General features: G+C 39.5%; 1 long non-coding RNA gene across 1 annotated transcript; it reads left to right on the top strand.

Moving 5' to 3' along the window:
- The first annotated feature begins 2,808 nt into the window (after positions 1 to 2,808).
- Positions 2,809 to 11,572, top strand: LOC122813490. The gene is made up of 4 exons (XR_006366695.1): positions 2,809 to 2,873; positions 6,672 to 6,708; positions 8,465 to 8,502; positions 11,497 to 11,572. It is a non-coding gene; the product is annotated as an uncharacterized LOC122813490 (long non-coding RNA).
- The last annotated feature ends 4,673 nt before the right edge of the window (positions 11,573 to 16,245 follow it).

Below are 16,245 nucleotides of genomic sequence, written 5' to 3'. Positions count from 1 at the left end.
CCAGGGGTCCCAGGACAGATCCTTGGGGAACACCACTAGTGAGAGGTCTACTGTTGGAGCTGGAGGCACCTAGTTTGACCTTATGGGTCCTATTGGTGAGCCATTTGGCCATCCGCCTGATGAGACAGGGATTTATGCCAAGTTGTGTTAGCTTTTCAATGATGCCCGAGTCGGGGATTGTGTCAAAGGCTTTGGCCACATCAAGGTAAGCTGTATGTACTGACTTTCCCCTCATCCAGTACCTTAGTGACAGTCTCAAAAAAGTCAACCAGGTTTAACAGGCAAGATCTGCCCTTGATGTATCTCAACTGGGTGGGGTCAAGTGCTTGGAGATTGCTTATGTCCTTGTTTATGAGGTCCATAATAATACGCTCCATAGCCTTATAGATCAGACTTGTCAAGCTAATGGGGCTATAGTTTCCAGGGTCAGTAGTGGCAACACCTGTGCGTAAAGGGATGACAGTGACAGTTCTCCACCCTGCTGGAATGAAGCCTGTACAGAGGCTATGGTTGAATAGGGTGCTCAATGGCAAGGCTAGTTCTTGCTGGAGGTGGTGCAGAATACAGCCTGGGATACTACCAGGTTCCATGGAAGCTGTGTTGTTTGCCTTGGATGGGGCCTTTAGCACTTGATCTGTGGAGATGTGAGGTGTGGGACATGTATCGGGGATATCAAATGGGCCTTGAGGAGGACAAGGGCGTTGATTTTGCACTGAACCTGTCTGCTAGCAGGTTGGCTAAGGCAACAGGAGCAGTGTAAGTGGTACAATTAAGAACTAATTCAGAACAAACCTGGGCTTTGTCATGCAGGTTCCTGACATAACTGTGGTTAGCCTTTGTTTTGGAGGCTAGTTTCAATTCATAATTGACTTTGGAGGTTTTCATTAATGATCTAATTTGCTTTGTGAGGCTAAGGAGGGAGTTTTTCCAATTGGGAATTTGTGCCTTTTTACCCTTGGACAGCAGTTTCTTCCTTTTGTTCTAAAGCTTATTCATACAGATGTCCACCAGATATTTTTGTGTTTCCTTGAGGAGCAGATTTTAGTTCTGTTGGGTACGGCTGAGTCCATGCAGTTATACAGGTGCTTGTATACTACACTGGCATACTGTACTGTTCAGCATATTTGTCTGCATCCCCCGAGGGGGGGGGGGGTGTGAAGCCGCTGATACCCTCCCTTAGAAGGTTGTAGCCAGCTTCTGAGAAAATTTTCTGACTGGTTACGGTTGGTGGGGCATTGGATGAAATAGACACTTCGAATGAGACAGACCAATGATCTAATCTCACCAGGGAAGAACGTACTATGGGGGCAGTGCAGTGGTCACCCATGTTGGTGAGTACCAAGTCTAGAATGTTGTCTCCCCTTGTGGGGGATGAGGCAAGCTGGTCTAGTGAATTAGAATTGATGAAGTCAAGGAATCATTGGGTAAATGCATTAAAGCAGGAATAGTTCACCCAGTCTATGGTGGGGTAGGTGAAGTTACCAATGATCAGGGTATTAGGGGGTACCTTGATGGAGTCAAGTAGGTCCAGGTAGGAAGAGTGGTTGTCCTGAGTCATGGAGGGGTTTATAACTATCTATAACTTGGATGGGTGTCCTGCCAATTGTCAGTTGCAAGTGGAGTAGTTCTAGTGCATCATGCGGGCAAACCAGTCTGGAGGTGTGCTTGTCTTTAATGAAAATAGAATCTCCAGCACCCTTAGTCTTCCCAACCTCATTTTGGTGTTGGAATGAAGTATAGTTTGATAAGGCAGGGGTGCTCTCTGCAGCCTTGAACCAAGTTTCCATAACTGCACAGATGTTGACATCTTCCAGTGCGAGGAGAGCCTCCAGTGAGTCCATTTTCAGGTTAAGGCTCCTAGCGTTAAGCAGCATGACCTTCAATTTGCTTTTTGACAGATCTTTTATGTTGGAAGATTTGTTTTCCTTTGATATCTAGCTCCTCTGTGTTGTATAAAGCAACTCTTCAGTTCTCTTTATAGGTCACATCAGCAGTAAGGTATCTGAAATAGATGGTTATATGGAGGTAGTTCAACATTTGTGGGGATTATGAGGGTGCAGACAATGAAACAGCTAATCGCAATGCAGTGAAAATTGTACTGAGAGAGAATGCTTACCTTTCTGGTTACAGCTAAGTAACCCTGGGTAAAGTTACACATGTTAATGGGCCAAAACAAGGAAAGGCCAAGAGAAGATGTTAAGGGTGTACGAATGTTGTCCACAAAAAAGTTCTGCTGCCAAAAATTAGACAATGAAATGGAATAAAGTGCAACAGTTAGAATAAAAGCAGGAGATTTCTATGCATTTGTCATTCTGTTGCCTACTAACCGCTGTTGTTCTGCAGGGTGCCTCACTGACTGAATTTACATTCCTGCATGAAGTGAACTTCGTTACTTTTTAAACATGAATTTTAAACAAGAACATTTTTTAAATAAATGCAAATCCCCCGTCCCCCCTCCTCCCTAGCTCCTGAGTAGGTGATTGTATCACTGCTTTACATATCGTGAGCTCAGGCAGTCACAACACCTCAGGGTAAGACTCCTTACAGTGGTCCCACCAGAGCTAAACATGAATCAAACTACTGGCCAAAAAGCAATAGCTACAGAAATGGTCTTCAGGCACTTCCATTTCTTCCCCTTTCTTATGGTTCTATGTAAAAATCAGGTGTGAACTAGAACATGGCTGTTTTCTCCAGCTTGATTTATTAAAAGCAACTGAATGGCTTTAGCTGGGTAATACAAATATTATCAGCATAAAGTGTAATTGTACATGGGGCCTGAATATTAACTATGTTTACTGAAATTTTCAGGCACTGGAGAGCAAACTGTCTGCAATAACGGAAGAATTAGAAAAGGCAAGAGAACTGAAAGCCATGTAAGTACTTTCTGAAATTTTAAAAATGCCATTTGTTTTTAAAATGCAGAAATGATCATTACTGCCATGATATACATCTTCCTAACTTATCCGTTTACTATAATGTGTGCATTGGGAAATTTTGCTATCATCATAGCATAATGTGTGCATTGGGGGAGTTCCGTTATCATCATAGTATAATGTGCGCATTGGGGGAGTTCCGCTATCATTACAACATAATGTGTGCATTGGGGGAGTTCCGTTATCATCATAGTATAATGTGCGCATTGGGGGAGTTCCGTTATCATCATAGTATAATGTGCGCATTGGGGGAGTTCCGCTATCATTACAACATAATCTGTGCATTGGGGGAGTTCCGTTATCATCATAGTATAATGTGCGCATTGGGGGAGTTCCGCTATCATTACAACATAATGTGTGCATTGGGGGAGTTCTGCTATTATAGCATAATAGGTGCATTGGGGGAGTTCTGCAGTCATTATAACATAATGTGTACATTGGGGGAGTTCCGCTATCATCATAGCATAATGTCTGTATTGTTGGAGTTTCACCATCATTTTAACTGAATGCAAAGCCCCCCAGCTCCGATGTAGGGGACTGTATCCCTGCTTTACATATCAAAAGCCTCCACTGGGAGACTAATGTGTGCACTGAGGGAGTTCTGCCATCATTATAACATAATGTATGCATTGTGGGAGTTTCACCATTATTATAGAATAATGTGTATATTGAGGAACTAATGTGTGCATTGTTGGAGTTCCACCAATGATATAATATAATGTATGCATTGGGGGAGTACCACCATGGGAAGTGTCACCATGTGACCATTATAACATAATCAGTGCATTGTGGGATTTCCACCCTTATTACAGCATAATGGGTGCATCACGGGAGTTCCACCACAGGAGTGTCACCATGTGAGCATTATAGCATAATGTGGGCATTGGAGCCAGTTCCTCCATAGGAAATGTCACCATGTGACCATTATACCATAATGTGTGCACTGGGGGAGTTCCAACATCATTATAGCATTATGTGTGCAATGGGGTACCACCGTGGGAAGTGACAACATGTGATAATTATAGCATAATAGTAAAATGTCACCATGTGACCATTATACCATAATGTGTGCACTGGGGGAGTTCCAACATCATTATAGCATTATGTGTGCATTGGGGTACCACCGTGGGAAGTGACAACATGTGGTCTAGTGGTTAGGATTCCTGGTTTTCACCCAGGTGGCCCGGGTTCGACTCCCAGTATGGGAATGGGTTACATTTTGAGGGGTGGGAGGCTGGCACAATGGTTAAGGTGTTTACCTTAGAGACGCAAGGTGCAGGGTTTGATTCTCACATGGGGTAATTGGCTAGGCTTAAAATGGTCCACAAGGGCATTTAGCCTAGTACTAATCTATGAACCTATAATGTGTGCATTGTGGGAATTCCCCCATCTTCATAGCATAATGTTTGTATTGAAGGGAGTACCACCATGGGAAGCACCACCATGTGATCATTATAACATAATTAGTGCATTGTGGGAGTTCCTCCACCATTATAACATAACATATGCATTGGGGGAGTTCCACCATGAGAAGTGACACCATGTGTCCATTATAACATAATTAGTGCATTGTGGGTGTTCCTCCATCATTATAACATAACGTATGCATTGGGGGAGTACCACCATATGAAGTGTCACCCTGTCACAATCACCATTTGAGAATAATGTGTACAGAGTGGGAGCGCCACCATCATTATCGCATAATGAGTGTATAGATGGAGTACCACCATAGGAAGTCTCACTATATCACTATTATAGCATAATGTGTGCATTGTGAATTCCACAATCATTAAAACATAATATATGGACTGAGGGGTGCCATGCAAACTTTATACCATAATATGGTCACGGGGGGGGGGGGATTCCTCCATCATTATAACATAATATGTACATTGTCAGAGATGCCTTGTAACTATTATAGCATAATGTGTACAGTAGAGGAGTAACACCATGTCAGCTGACATTATGTGACCATTACAGCATAGCGTCAGTATTTTGGGGATCCCACCCTGTGGCACTGTGTAACAACACAAGAGTAAGCACAGTATAGTTATTCATAAACAAAAATTTTGTTAACATAAAAGAGGAAGAAGTACTTGGTCTCTCAGGGAGATGGCTGTACTTAGTGCTGGAAACATCATTGTTGGAGAAAATAGTTATTGGAGTACAGACAGTCCCAAGACTGTGCCAGACAAGGTCTGCATTCAAGCCGTTAACATGAAAGAGATGTTAAGAATGTTGTCATACATTGTGAACAGTCTTGGGACAGTCTGCACTCAACTTATCCAGGTGTAACTGTATGAACGCTTTTCATAGGTTCATAGGTGTGTACCAGGGCCATTAGCCTAGATCACACCTATGAACCCATGAAAAGCGTTCCTACAGTCACACCTAGATAAGTTTGAGTGCAGACTGTCCCAAGACTGCTCACAGCATATGACAAGATCCTTAACAGAAGTGGTTAAATAGCTTCACCTCAGCTCAGTGGAGGAGTAAGGTTGTAATGTTCACAGTGATGATATAGCATTGCCTAACAGCAGGTGCCCCTGATGTGAAAGCAGACTGACTTCATACTAACATTACTTATGTCCATTTGGTGACCAGCTGTATGATTTGGCCCTAAAACAGCTTTTTTTCAGCTGTAGCCTGATAAATAAAGAACAGTGTAAATCAGCAATGCAAACAACTTGCAGAGTCATGCTGCCTGTTAAAATAGTGACATACTGCATGTTGCAAGTATATACACTAGCTTGTCAGTGCATAAGTATTTCACTATTACAGTGTACTATTATTGTCAACAAAAAGTCAAAAATGGAGCAAATGTGATTCCTTCTTAAAAACATACATGCCTATTAAAGAAAGCCATACTTAGTTTTAAGATACTGAAGTTAATTTAGTCTGAAATACGTGGTATTTATTTATTTATTTATTTCAGTGAGGATGCTTCTAGTAAAGTCCCAAGCCTGTCCTTTGTGGCTGTCCTGAGCAGCCATGAAAACCTGGGGTCTACTATGCCATTTATGTGTTTGTGGGTGCCTCTGTCCACATGCTAATGAGGGCTACCACCAGCAGTCCTATACTTGCGCAATGGTGATTGGTTGAACAATGTCACATATCCCTTCCACAAGGATGGACAGGTCAGAATAGGCAGCTCACTCCCTTTCTGGCTGATTTAGCATGTGGACCACTATTTGAACTTAAGTCAGCTGGGTTAGGAGGTTGGCGTAATGGTTAAGATGTTTACCTTACAAACACAAGGTGCAGGGTTTGATTCTCCCATGGGGTAATTGGCTAGGTTTAAAATGGCCCACAAGGCAGTTAGGCTAGTACTAATCTATGAAGTGGTAAATAGAGTCTGTCAAAATAGTGTTTCAGGGCAGCTGATAAAACCAAGAGATACTTCACTGATCTAGTATGTGATGAAGGATACAGCCAAGGTCTTTGTGAGCACACCAGAATTATTTTTAAAAGTGAAACAAACGAAGCCTTAAGGGACTTAGCTATAGGGTGAAGTATGCAACAGCAGTAAAGATTCAGGAGTTTTTAGGTGAGCATACTGATGCAGAGAAGAAAGCCCTATCGGGGCAGGTAATCGATATATCCAAGGGGTGCAGCAGGGTATATACAATCTTTTTACCTCTTGTCAGGACTGCTGAGGTTTCTCCTGGCACACAACACATATGATCAGGCCAAGTGCATCCCCATAATAGAAGTAACTTTTCTTTCTTTTTATTTTAGGTTAAGGAACAAACTGGATGGCATGAAACATGAGAAGGTAAGTAGGTACTGGATGTTCTAATATGCCCTATTTTAATGAATACATGGAGTGAGTACCTTTTTTATCCTCATTTTAAGGATATTTATCTACATTTCGGAGAACAAAACTATTATAGCTGAGAGCATCAAGCTTTTTGATATTTTTTATCAAATGCACAATTTCATTGAAAGTTACAACAGCTGAGAAATCCTGTTTAAATCCCAGCAGTAGTGACCTCTGACATATTTATAATTATGGAGGTGCAACCAAGGCAAATTCCCGACATGTGGGTATGGAGAGTTTTACTCCTTGCATAGACATGTTTTACTTTGTCTGAAAGGTGCTGTTCTGTTAGCTTTGGAAATATTGTCTTCAACTTTTTTTTATTGGGTTCACTAAGGAACACCTCGCTGAATAAAGAAAGAGACATGCTCATAGTTAGTATACATATGAAGAATGACAGAATCAAACCAAGACTATAAGGTCAAACTTGTTAGCAGTTGACAGATTCAACCCTTTGTGCTGCTTACACAGAAGGTCAGTCTGAGGTCCCCACTCTTAAAGCATATGGCTGTACATCCTTTAACTGAAAATACTGAGGTGTGGGGTTCCCCTTCAGAGAGAAAGTACGTAGAATTATCACACAGGGCAGTCATTAAGTAGAAATGGAGTTTATGTGCAGTAATGAGGGACTGGGACCAGTAGACCACATAGCTGACTCACTGATAAAGAAGCAAGGAAGACGGATAATATGTGCTGGAGGTGGAGATAATACATACCAACCAGTTTGTGTTCTTCCTTCCCAGATTTCATTTGCATGTGCAGGGATGTCTTGTTGAGGACAAATCCTAATTTTGAGCAACAAGTAAATGGCTTCTTATACTTGTCTGGCTGGCTGGCATACTTCTGACTGCAGTTTAGCCACAGATGGCATTAAACTGTCTGCAATTTAGCAGAAGGGTAGTGGGATGGTGTAACATGTTCCTGGACTAAACTGTCTTCTCACTATTGCAGCAATTCCACAGATTCAACTTGAAACAGCCCCCATTTCAGCAGTCCCCTGTGTGTTCTTCTCCCACTCCATCTCACCCTCTTCAGCTCAGGTCCCTTACTTCCACTAAACAATGCTGCACATCAAATCATAGCGCAGTCTTTCTTCTCTTCTGACTAACCTAAGTTTCCACTCATATGCCTGGCCCTCTAGACTCATCCACATTCTGTTAATTTTGCCCTACACATTTCTAGCCTGATTTTCCTTCCACTCTAACTACCCAATGGAGACCATCTCCCAACACTTTTTTTCCAAAGGAAAAACATTTTTTTCATATCTTGTAAAATCATTTGTACTAGATTTCATCATATTTTGCTAATTTTGTTCCAAGGTAACATCCAAACAACAGTGCAGTAAAACAACATTGTCTAAAATTTTAAAATCTGACCAAGTTGTAACATTTAGTTCCGTTATCAAATGCAGCCCTGCATTAATATGGAAACACAGTCCCTATTTTGAACAGTTACACAACAGCTTTCCAAGGGAGCGTCAGGACAGGATAACTGTCACTTTTGGATGTCAAGCAAAAACTACTGCTTTTGGTACTGTGTCAACAGTTTCTATATTAGTTTTGCGTTTGTACATGAAAATATAATCTCTCTATCCACCCACAACCCCTTTTTCCTATTTATGTACAATATGCACTTTAAAGTCAGTTAAAAATATATACAATAAAAAATTATTAAAGTGGGTTTAACTCTCATGTTATTGTTTTTATTGTAGGCAAATGATAACAAAGAGGACGGCAAGGAAAATGCAAGGTAAGTTACATTACTTCATTTTTGTTTGTTCATCAAGTACAACCAATAGGCATGTTAAAGGACACCAAAAACATAGCTAAATCAATTTAGAATCAGACTTGGAAGCAGTAAACGAACTTACCAAACCTTGAATTAGAAGATAAAGCCTTGCTATATTAAGTCAGAGACAACGCTCTGTACTAACCTGCCAGGCAGAATGAGATGAGACCCAATGCCACACAATGCAGTATATGACACAGAAACATCATACCTTTTAGCAGAAACTGCTCTACGGTTATTTTAATTTCTCTATGAATGTTCAGCATAGCCATAACTGGAAGCTTCGCCAACAGTTCTGCTCTCTCCAGTGTCGCATTTTTACTAAATCGACACAAATCTGAGTACAGATCAGCACAGCTCAGACTTGTCATTTCTCCTGACTAGAATTTAATTGCAAATGCTGTCTTTTCAATATACTGTCCTTGTCATGTTTATGATGCCCACCCAGCAAGTATGCACGTTTGTGTGTGGGAGGGTCTGTACACTTTGTGGAAAGTGCATCTGGGAAACAGTGTACTGGGCACCCTTAAAGTTGAAGGTTTATATTGTAGACAACAGAAGGCGTCAAACGTTAGATTGTTCACTTTCATAGTTCTGAGAGTTATACATGTATCTGTAGGTAATCAGGGTTTTTTAGGTTAGGGTATGGGATAGCTTTAATTTTGTGTGCGTGCATATGTGTGTGTGTGTTTGTGTGTATGGTTTGTAGTGTCTGTACAAGTGTCTGGAATTTAGGGTTAGAGTTAGGATTAAGTTAGGTGATAGCTTGTATGGTATGTGTGTGATAGTATGTATGTACTGTGGGTATGTATCTTTACTTGTCTTGTAAAGGGGCAGGTATGAGTTACGGTTAGCCCACTGCCACTTCTCATGTATGCTAACCCTAACCCTGCCCCTAAGCTCAGCTCATCACATTACTTTACCAAAACCCCTTCCCTAAGAGTATGACTATTCAGACAAACTAAGTCTATCTGTGATGCTATTTTTTTATTTTGTCCAGCACACATGCAGGCTACGAAAGGATATATGAAAAAAAAGGGGCACATAGAGCAAGATAAATTCTAGTGCTGTGCTTAAGAATCGTAAGAATCAGCTGTCCAGAATTCTGCAGAATATCAGAATTTTGGGCTCATATTTTTGGTATTTTCCAAATAAAATATGTAGTTTTCTAGCAAATAACTGAGGATTGAAGTCACTAAATAATGACTGGCATTTCATCTGTAGACATCATATCCTTCAGGATACTCTAGCAACCTTTTAAGTTTATATGAACAACATTTAAAATCTGTCCCTGAGTTTGGACCTTTGTTCCTATTACTTTTGCCATTAACCAGAATTCTTGTGCTAACAGGTTTAGAGGTAAGGGCATCAACCAATAATATATTTATTCCGTGCCTTCCCCAACCATAACCACCCATTTTCTAAAGTTTCCATACAATCCTCATTTTCTTAGATCTGTATTCAGAAATATTCCTTGCTTCTTCATTCATCCTGCCCAAATTATTAGTACGTTTATTCCTTACCTCCTCCAGTCCTCATTTGTTCCTTATTCCAAGCAACATTTTCACCTCTCTTGTCTTTCTGTCAGATGACTTCACCAACATTTTACAAAACGTTTCCCATATTTTGTATATTAACATCCTGAGAAGTTACACATTAACCTCCCAGTCCTAGGCCACACCCCCAGCACCCATCATCAGGACTCTTTCCTTCTTTTTTGTGGCATTTTTGGGGTCATGAACCTACCATGGGCACCATTATGGTACTCAAATTTTATTTCTATTTCCTCACTCCATTTATGTTCTTCACTCCATAATCCTTCTTTCTTGTTCCATCTCCTCCTTCTAAAGCATTATGGGTAGCTTTTAACCATGTGGTCTGGGAAATGATTGCAGAGCCTAGACCAATTTCCCAAAATGCCCCAGACTATGTAAGTGACATGCTCAGTCAGGGAATAGATAAATGGAGGTTGAGGGAATCAATCAGTGGACTACTGGAAGCAGCCTGTCAACATCTCAGAGCCTTATAAATGCCGACCCCCTTACAAATGGAAAAAATAAAACACAGGAGTTGCTTCTTAATACATCATGTTTTGCTGCTAAGTTACTGATTAATCAGTCAGCAGCAACTACCAAATAATGTATAAATTGTCAAATTATGTTACTGCTATTTTTTTTGTCAGGCACAATGTGTCACTTAATGGATCCAGTATTTTTCAGTTATGCCATAATGTTCTGGTGTATGCTATGTAATAGTGTACATGTATGCGTGTGTGTGCACGCGTGCATGTGTGTGTGTGTGTGTGTGTGTGTGTGTGTGTGTGTGTGTGTGTGTGTGTGTGTGTGTGTGTGTGTGTGTGTGTGTGTGTGTGTGTGTGTGTGTGTGTGTGTGTGTGTGTGTGTGTGTGTGTGTGTGTGTGTGTGTGTGTGTGTGAAGTTCTGGAATAATTATACTGTCTGAAAGAGGTTTTTTTTGTTAGACAGTTTAAGGATGTAGTTTCTAACAGAAACAGCTACATTGTGTTACATGACTTGTCTATCCAGGGAGTGTGCCTAACACAGAAAACTCACCCCACATATGTAGATTATCATGCACTATCAAACTATGGTAGACTTCCATCATAAGGACTACTTTTGTAGACAATATGATTTACTTAGATATTAGGCAAGTGAAATGGGCATTATGCTCATTGAAATATTAATGATTAGCTAACATTGATTACTGGTGAATGAAATAATTATGGATATAACTTATTACTATCATAGTGACCTTGACAGAAATACAAAATAGGCATTTGCATAACTCAACCTTGAACTTCAAGAAAAGGAAGAAAATCGACTCAGTGACTGACTGCATACAGTATTAAAATTATACTTTTTAACAAATGATATAGAAAGATGTTACTATTTGCCAGTCCCTTAAGCTAAACTTTCATAACATGTTTTTTCTTTTTAGGAATCTGATGGGCCAGTGGACAAAGATATTCGGTTATAAAACCAGGATGGTGAGACCAAAAACCAGTAGAGTGCTGAAGTCCAAACAAAGTAGAAACGAAGAAGATATGAAGAAAACAATGTTGGACACTGCTGGCAGCGTATAAAGCTTTTATTGATAAAATCACAAGATAAGCGCTTTCGGGATAACCCTTCTTCAGATAAAGAAAAAAGATAAAATGATCTGCTTTTATACATACTAGTAACCAATCACATTCATTAAAATTCAATAAAATTCAATGAAACACCCGCCTATTTTTTAGTATAGGCTTAATAGGTATTACTTCATTTAATCCAGGCCACCTGTTCGCCATCAAATTGACTATCCAAGTGGTTTCTGCTAACTCAGTTTGAAGCACAATGTCACCCCCTCTAGTGTTAGATCCAACACTAACACTAGAGGGGGTGACATTGTGCTTCAAACTGAGTTATAGGCGGGTGTTTCATTGAATTTTATTGAATTTTAATGAATGTGATTGGTTACTAGTATGTATAAAAGCAGATCATTTTATCTTTTTTCTTTATCTGAAGAAGGGTTATCCCGAAAGCGCTTATCTTGTGATTTTATCAATAAAAGCTTTATACGCTGCCAGCAGTGTCCAACATTGTTTTCTTCAAAACCAGGATGGTGTTAATACTCTTCGTGCTGCTGTTAGCGGCCGTGTTCTTAATCATCACATTCAAGAGTTATGGTTCTTGCTACACCCTAATAGAACTGGACCTCTATTCATTATGGGCCAGTCCTGAAAATAACTTTTTACAGTATTTTGACCTCTACCATGTTACACCTCCTGCTTATTGATGGGATAGCAGCATGCTTAATGAAATATTGGTGACTAATTTGTGGATACAAATTGTCAGACTAATTGACTGTTGAGCAGGATTAGCCATAAAGATTAATAGACTTGCCCAAGGTGAAGGCTTACCATCCAGAACACTAGTTGATGCAATACTAATTACTAATAGTCCCACTGCCCCTTCCATGCAATGTAGTGTTCAATGAACTCCACATGGTCCTTACCCAAGTCCAGTATCCAAGACTTTAGTGAAAAAAGAAGTTATGTACTCACTACAGTGATCAATATGTGTTGTCCATTTTCATTCTTCCTCAACTAATGGGATTGGATCGGATCCCTCAGATCTCACTCAGGCATTGCAAAAGCTTGCGGCAACTTTGAACTCTCGAGCTTCTCTCTTACCCACAATGCACCAACCCCAATTACCTGAGATCTCTTTTGCCGTTTGACAGTGAAAAACATCGGAACTGAATACTCTCGAGCTAAGTGTTATTTTTTTAGTCAAGAAGCTTCATTTTCTTGATCTAAACCTTTATAACTGTTAGAACTTTTCTCCCTTATCTATCATTTACCAGTTAAACAATTTTTCACTGACCTTTTGTACGTTTTTGTACCCTTAACACTATTGACAGTATTCCTGTACACTTTCTACACTAGGTGTAATATATAGATACCGTCGTTGGTAATTTCTCTTTTCTTTTTTCTGGAGGACCGAGTGGTTAGAGAGTTATACTACTCACCACATAATTAAACTCCAGATATAGTCTCTTCTTTAAAAACAGACACTATATCTGGAGTTCAATTATATGTTGAGTAGTATAACTCTCTAACCACTCTCTCTTCCAGAAATTGCATAAGGATGGGGGTAGGATTACCCTACCACAGCAATTATGAGCTCACTCAACCAGATCCATGACAACTTCCTTACTTTGTCAGGCAAAAGCGACCATGGATGACATATGTGCAGCAGCAACTTGGGCTTCTCCCCATACCTTCATTACTCATTACAAATTGTATTTGGTCTCCAGAGATAGTGCATCATTTGTCTCAATGGTGTTCAAAAAATATCCTTCCTTGAGTCCACCCTGGAACTAAGATAGCTGGGTACTCGGTACCATTAGTTGAGGACTGAAGGAAAACTGACAACATCAGATAAAGAAGTTATGTACTAACCATAACGTTCCATCTGTGTTGTCCATTTTCAGTCTTTCTCAACTCCCCTCCCACAAACCCCCATCCTTATGCAATTTCTGGAAGAGTGAGTGGTTAGAGAGTTATACTACTCAACACATAATTGAACTCCAGATTTTGTCTCTGTTTCAAAGCAGAGACTATACTTGGGGTTTAATTAAGTGGTGAGTAGTATAACTCTAACCACTCACTCCTCCAAAGAAAAAGAAAAGAGAAATTACCAACGACGGTATCTATATATTACACCTAGTGTAGAAAGTGGACAGGAATACTGTCAATAGTGTTAAGGGTGCGAAAACATACAAAAGGTCAGTGAAAAATTATTTAACTGGTAAATGATAGATAAGGGAGAAAAGTTCTAACAGTTGTAAAGGTTTAGATCAAGAAAATTAAGCTTTTTGACTGAAAAAATAACACAGCTTGAGAGTATTCAGTTACCACGTCTTTTGCTGTCAAGCAGCAAATGAGTTCTGAAGAAATTGGTGTTGGTGCATTGTGGGTAATGGAGAAGCTTGAGAGTTCAAAGTTGCCCCAGGGTTTTGCAACGGCTGAGTCGGATCCGAAGGATTGGATCTGAACCCATTAGTTGAGGACTGAATGAAAATTAACATCAGCTTTAAGCTTAGCATCTTGTAGGCTGCACAGTTGGATTTCAAGCCCTGTCATTACTTCCATCCTAGCTCCACTATAACACAGCCTCTATGTAATAAAAAAAAATTCTGTTTATGGCTAAACTACTGTTTACCTATTTCCAGTTGGGCTAAATCAGTTTCTCTATTTATTTTTACATATATTATTATTTCAGATTTTTTTTTCTCAGTCCCCCTCCCTCCACCGAAAGCCAATATTGTCACCTAAGTAATACTTAATCTGCTATGGAGAAGTTAAGCAACCTGTCAGAATCTCAATTAGTTTGACATCAGGTGTATACATAAACTACTACTACCAATATGCATTAAACTGCTGTGCAGAAAATTGCAATTTTAAACCCTGGAAAATTAAAATAAAATAAAAAAAAAATCATAAAATGTTTTTTTACTGTGGTTGTACTTGGTGTCTACATATAAAAGACCATAAGTTACTGTGTTTTCTGTCCTGTCTTTATAAATACTTTGTGTATAAAAAAGACTGAAAAATCTGTTGATAAATAAGAGAATACGATAAGATGGTAAATCTTTAAGGTAACTAGTTGCCCCATCAAACAAAGCTTACTTATTCCAGCTCGTTGAACTTGGATATTTCACTTAATTTCAATTCATTCTTTCTATTATATTTGTTTTCTTGAAGCTATGAACTTGGTACACATAATATATAAACCTCTTTTTCAAGGGGGTCAAGGAAGAGATGAATACAAAAGTTTAAAACAGACAATTAAAATCAGTCACAAATATTGCATTACATACTGTAGTCATTCAGATATTGTTTTAAGTACACATTGCAATGAATTCTGTTACAGAGTCAAACACCTACTGTGCATTCCGATTAACAGGCAACTGCAGGGGAGTATCCATATTTACTCATAATAATATTGTCTCTCACCAAATTCCCATGATACAAATCTGGAACTGTCTGAAGTCCTAATTACAATTAATTTTATTAATTAACACGTATAAGAGGCCTCATTCCTACCTTATGTGCACACGTAAACTAGTAAATGTCTTAAGGGAACCATTAGGAAGCTTAGGGCTGAATATGAACTTAAAATAGCCACTGAAAAACAAAATAACAACTCACCATTTTTATGTCAGATAGTTAAGAACTAACACCCAACTGCGTCTGGCGATAGTCTACAATAGGACTGCCTACTCTGACTCAAAGGAAATAGTTAATATCAAAGATGACAAATTTAGTGCAAATTGTAGTCCACCCACAGCTATAGCTTCTCCACAGATTCTACCTTCCCAGCTCTCCCCTTTAGTTACTACAGACCAAGTCCTCTCAGTCCTCTCAATAACTAAGAATACTTCATCCATGAGCCTTGCTTAGTTAAGTTTCTGGTATCCTCTCTGAATGTAAAATGGTTACTAGCCAGGTACCATAGGCATCAAAGCTGGGCCTCTCCTGTTTGGCAGTTTCTTATTTATTTATTTATTTATTTTACAAACCAGTCCAGAATCCTAAAATTGAGGTTGACCAAGTTTGATGATGACTGCTAGCTGGGCACTGTTATCTGCTCATCCACTGATACTAGACTGCTGCAAAAAGGTCTGTAATATGCACATACTTAGTGTACTAAAAATGGTCTCAAGCTAAATGAAAAAAAGTGCAGCTAGTCTTGATGACTGGATTTGCAGACACAAATTTACACTGAGATTTTCAAGTACAACCCTGCTGCATTTGGGAGGTAAGCACTATTAGGTGCTTGGAAAGGGAGGGACAAACTTTTAAGTGTGTCTGCTTAAATGTGCACATGGCTAGGCATCTTATGGTCCTTGTAATCAATTGCCTAGTACTGATACAAAAACTACAACACATATGCAAGGAGACGACTGTCCCCAGAATTAAGGTAAAGGACTGACTTCACTTCCTTATTATTTGAGAAAAATGGAAAAAAAATAAAAACATTTAAATGTTACAATATTAAGGAACAGTAACAAACAGTCCAAAACATAAGCTGTTAATTCCTCTTCTGTGAAGGTAGTGAAGAAACAAACTCCTGGTCGGTCTCCAGACAGGAAGATGGTGTCACAAAACACTCTTCACTAAAGGCTATTTAGCACCAA

This window comes from Protopterus annectens, chromosome 1.part1 (genome assembly GCF_019279795.1).
Source record: "Protopterus annectens isolate FY-2018-M chromosome 1.part1, PAN1.0, whole genome shotgun sequence".
In the NCBI taxonomy this organism is placed as follows: Eukaryota; Metazoa; Chordata; order Ceratodontiformes; family Protopteridae; genus Protopterus; species Protopterus annectens.
Note: the sequence above shows the minus strand (reverse complement) of the source record. Positions and strands in the feature narration are given on the sequence as shown.